The sequence below is a fragment of the Cervus canadensis genome, chromosome 7 (genome assembly GCF_019320065.1).
Source record: "Cervus canadensis isolate Bull #8, Minnesota chromosome 7, ASM1932006v1, whole genome shotgun sequence".
In the NCBI taxonomy this organism is placed as follows: Eukaryota; Metazoa; Chordata; class Mammalia; order Artiodactyla; family Cervidae; genus Cervus; species Cervus canadensis.
In genome coordinates, this window is record NC_057392.1 from 45,840,831 (window position 1) to 45,846,273 (window position 5,443).

General features: G+C 38.4%; 1 non-coding gene across 1 annotated transcript; it reads right to left on the reverse strand.

Annotated features, from left to right (window-relative positions):
• Positions 1-3,181: 3,181 nt before the first annotated feature.
• Positions 3,182-3,254, reverse strand: TRNAR-UCU. The gene has a single exon. It is a non-coding gene; the product is annotated as a tRNA-Arg (tRNA).
• Positions 3,255-5,443: the final 2,189 nt, after the last annotated feature.

The window sequence follows — 5,443 nt, forward strand, 5'->3', positions numbered from 1 at the left end:
GGCTGGAAGAATAAAGATATCAAGTTTCAGAAAACAAAACACTGAACATATAATGGTAGTTGCTATTATTTAAAACTAATTAGTACCTAATCCAGTTTTTCCTGAAAAATAAATGCAGTGGACTATATTAAAAATAAAAATACATGACTACTTCTAAAAAAAACTGACATAAATGAAATTAAAAATTGAACAGACAAAACTGGAAAAATGTTACTGGGGAGTTCTCTGGTGGGTGGCCTAGTGGTTAGGATTCCGGGCTTTCACTGCCGTGGCCTGGGTTCCATTCCTCATCATGGAACTGAGGTCCTACAAGCTGGGCATCATGGCAAAAAAAAAAAAGTTACTGAAAAGTACAATGATGGCAGTTGGCCTGTTAGCTCAGCTGGTTAGAAAAATATGAAGTTAATATCATTTATTGTATTAATTGTTATTAATTATAATTTACTACTATAATTTGAAATATAATTATATATTAATATCAACATATATTATTATGAGATGTAATATCATTTATGTCTGTAGTTGCAGAACTGTCAGTCTGAGTTTAATATTCCTCATAGTTCTCAGTGAGGACAATTGAAAATGCCACCAGGGGACACTGTTTACCACCTTAAGTGGCTTCCTTTTTGTCCTTACAGTTCATAGCAATTACACCAATTTTCCATTACAGGACATATTAGTTGAGGGATGGTAGAGAAGGGGCTATGCTTAAACAATGATGAAAAATACCCCCATTAAGGTATTTAATGTATCAAACTTCTTTCAAGATGTTTTCTAGTGATGTGTACCCAATTCTTAATTCTAGACATAGGAACTTTTTAAAGAGTAAGAAGACATGTTTTAAAATAACTATAATTTTAATTATTTGATGTTCTAATTTAATAATATTAAATATCACTCCCAAAGTTCAATAAATTTCTGTACTAAATACTGCAAAACAAAGCAATGTTTGTAACAGGCATTTTGATGAAGACAAAAGCGCTCAGAGGTCAGTTTCCAAACAAAAGTAGAGTAAGAGAGAAAATATCTTTTATTTTAATGTTTCCAAAATAAAGATTAAATCATAATTTTAATTAATTGCAATTTTAGCTTACAAATATTAGTAAAAATAATTTTTGTATCTCTGAATCTGATTATTTATTAAACCAGCCTATTTCACTTATTCATATATGTCAATAAAAAAAAAGAGTAAGATGAATAGACATGATCTTTGCTTTAAGGGCAATGGTAATCAACAAAGTCACCTTTTTACCACTCTTAAGAATCCCTGGACACATGAAGTAGTAAACTCTTAGTGATCTCATAATCACTTTTCTAGAACCCTTAATTGTCTCCAAGAGCTCTGAGAATGATGGCCAGTTTAAAAGAAATAATTAAAAGTTTTAGTGAGGAAGCTATTCCTAAACCTTCGGATATAGAAAACTGCTGAAGATGCTACCAGATTTCCCCTTGGGTCTGGACACCCCTGGATGGTAGAATCTGGCTCTTCACCTTGAACAGGGCCTGGTTTAACCAGTTGTAGGTGAGTGTTCTCCCAGGAACAAGAGAATAGTTGACCAGCTGGCCACTTTGACTGCTGCTACCCTGCTCCTGCTGCTATTCTCACTTATCAAGGCTTACCTTGTGCCCAACAGTGCCTGTGGAACAGATATAAGCATCAACATTTGACAGAAGTGCCACCAATACTCAGAGGATTAAGGGATTTGCCCAGAGGTAAACACTAATTCCCATGATTAAGGGGCAGAAAACTCTTGATGCCACATTCAGGGATTAAACCAGGTCCATGCTCTGCAATAGGACCCAAATGACATTTGGGGGGTTAAAGAGAAGGAGATTCTAGGGCACTAAGCCCTTGGAACTACTAAATTGCTCTTGTCTGGCCTCAGGACTTTCAAGGGCAAATCTCTGGCTCTCTGAATCCCAAATCCAGGTCCAGAAATTTCTTTTCACTACTGTTCTATCTGCCTTCATCACAGACTGAAATGCCTTGTGCCTTTGAGCCCCTAGGAAACTTCATCCACAACACAGTCCACCTAATGGGGCCGTGGGAATTAGCTTAAGCCTGCTGATTCTATCTCAGAGACAACGAACATGATTAAAGGAATGAAAAAATTTTAAGTGTTCCTTACCTAAGGATGGACAAAGGAGGGCAAGAAGAGCAAGGTGAGCGAAGGCTTTCATTTTGGACGTTCTTGCTAGGTAATCCAGGAAGGAAATGATTTGCCTCCAGCTATCTTTCTTTTAAACTCTCTCTCGGGTCCAAAGTCCAGTAATCAACTGACGTCAAATCCAACAGAGGCAATTACTAGTTAGGGTTTGGTCGTATAACATAGGTCTTTCTCGAGCTTTTGAGATCAAAGAGGTGAACCAGAACTTACGGATTATTTTTTTCTGTCTCATAGTCCAAAATAACTCAGGACAGTCCATCCAAACGTCCTTGGGAGATCATGGGGTGGAGGGGGATATGTTTATGTCTTTATATCCCAAACATCCCCAAGTTATCACATTTTAGGAGGTCACCATTCCTCTAAACACCCAGTAATAGAGTCTGGGCCCCTCGTGCTGCGTTGGAGTGCAGGAAATCCAGTTTCCTCCAGCTGTAGTTCTGAGAATCCCTGAGGTGTCCTCATGTGTTTCCCCAGACTGTTTGTTGCTGAGCTTTTATCACCTTTTGCTGTGGATCACTACTGTGGGTATCTTAGATGACCACTTCCAACAACTGTGTATCATGTCTCCAAGTTTCCCTGTCTCCCCACATATCACTGTAACTGGACATGGCCCCCCACTAATGTTCTCAAAAGCAGTTAATATAATGTTGTAGCATTTAACTTTACTGAGAGCTTGTGGGTGACAGGTCAGGAGGGAAAGAAAGAGAATAACTCAAAAAAGATTACTTGATATCGTGACTCCTGCTTGTTCACAAGCCACATCCCCCCTTGAAGTTCCCCTACTCACATCTTGTTCCTTAACCCCTGACCTCTCATGTTTCAGGAACCAGTTTATCTCTTGGATGAGTCTTTTTTTTTTAAACTTTGCTGACTCTTAAAAAAATATATATATATATATACATATATATATATATATATTTGGCTGTGCCGGGTCTTAGTTGTGACACATGGGATGTGGCTTGTGGGATCTTTAGTTGTGGGTTTCAAACTCAGTTGTGGCATGTGGGATCTAGTTCCCTGACCAGGGATCAAACCTGGGCCCCCTGCATTAGAAGCACAGAGTCTTAGCCACTGGACCACCAGGGAAGTCCTGGATGAGGGTCTTTTTAATCCAATCCTCCCTCTTTAAAAGTCCAGGATCCCAACTCCCTCTGCAATTTGGCCCCAGGCAGAGGAATGAAGCCAGTAACACCTCATGAATATTAGCCAGAATGTTGACTCTAACCTTAGTGAAAGCAAAAATTTTTATGCTATTACACAGCAGGTGAGTTTCCTGTTGTCCCCAAAGTCTTCATTCAGGAATAGGATTTGGGATTAACTCCTACATAGCTGAGAGGCCCATTTAAGTAATTTTTCCAAGCAAAGATACCTCTCAGGCCCATATGTTTTGTGTTATTCTCAGCTTGAATGATTTCTGGAAGCAAGAGTTAAACAAAGGCGTTTTAAAATTCTTTTTAAACTCACTTTATTGAGGTAGATATAATTTACTTTAATACATGAATCCATTTAAAGTATAAAACTCAATGAGCTTTGATAGATGTATATTCATGTGAACCCACTATTACAATCAAGATACAGAATGTTTCTATCACATCCAAAAGTTTCCTCTTGCCCTTTTGCAGTCCATTCTTTCCTCCACCCTCTAACCCAGGCAAGTACAGACCTACTTTCTGTCACTGGAGATTAGTTTGGTTTTTCTGGAATTGTATATAAACAGAGTCATATGACATGTGCTATTTTAGTGTCTGGGTTCTCTCCCTCAGCACACTGTTTGTGAAATTCATCCGTATTACCGTGCATCAGTTCTTCCTCCTTCCCTACTTCTTTTTGCTTTCTTTTACGATTTTATTGAGGTATACTTTATGTAAATGGAACATGTTAAAAGCTTTGACATGTGTGCGTGTATATGCTAACTTGTTTCACTCGTGTCCAACTCTTAGCAACACTATGGACTGTAGCCCACCAGGCTCCTGTATTCATGGGATTCTCCAGGCAAGAACACTGGAGTGGGTTGCCATGACCTCCTCCAGGGGCTCTTTCCAACCCAGAGATTAAACTCATGTCTCTTACATATCCTGCACTGGCAGCCAGGTTCTTTACCACTAGAGCCACCTGGGAAGCCTTTTGACATGTATACACACCCATGAAACCATCAGCATAATCAAGATATCAAATGTTCTTATAATTCCCAAAAGTTTTCTTGTGTTCAACCTTTCCCATACCTGCAATCTAACGTAACCACTGATCTGCTTTCTGTCACTACAGGTTAATTTGTATTTTCTAGAATTTTATACAAACGGAGTCATACATATGTACTGGGTTTGTTGCTGTTGTTCAGTCGCTAAGTTGTGTCCAACTCTTTGTGACCCCCCTGGACTGCAGCATGCACCAGGCTCCCCTGTCCCTCACTATCTCCTGGAGTTTGCTCAAATTGATGTCCATTGAGTCACTGATGCCATCTAACCATCTCATCCTCTGTTGCCCCCTTCTCCTTTTGCCATCAATCTTTCCCAGCATCAGGGTCTTTTCCAATGAGTCAGCTCTTTGCACCAGGAGGCCAAAATATTGGAGCCAAAGTATTGGGTTTGGGAGGGGTTTATTTTTTGATCTAGCTTCTTTGACTCAGCATGGTTATTTTGAGATTCATCCATATTATTGTATATATTTAATAGTTTTGTTTTTTCCTACTTCTGAACAATATTCCATTGTGTAGATATGCTGGACATACCATGGTTTATCTGTTCATCTCTTGATGGACATTTATGTTGTTTCCAGTTTTTGACTATTACAAATAAAGATGTTATGAGTATTTATACACAAGTTTCTGTGTGGTCATATGCTTTCATTTCTCTTGGGTAAATACTTAGGTGTGGAATGGCCACATCATATGATAGGTATATGTTTAGCTTTTAATAAACTCTCAAATTGTTTTCCAAAGTTGTTCCATTTTACATTCCCATCAGTAACATAGACGTTTCAGTTGCTATCCAGCCTTGCCAATACTTGGTTATTACCAGTTTTTATATTAGCCATTCTAAAGTGTATGTAGTGGTATCTCACTTCGGTTTTAATTTGCATTTCCTGATGACAAATGATATGAAGCCTCTTATCATGTGCTTATTAGCTACTCATGTCTCTTAAAAATATTTGCTTCAAATCATTTGTCCATTTTTAGTGGATTGGTTTGTCTCCTTATTTTTGAGTTTTCAGTGTTCTTTATATATGTCTCACAAATATGTTCTCCCTTTCCACCAATTTTACATGGCATTTCTACA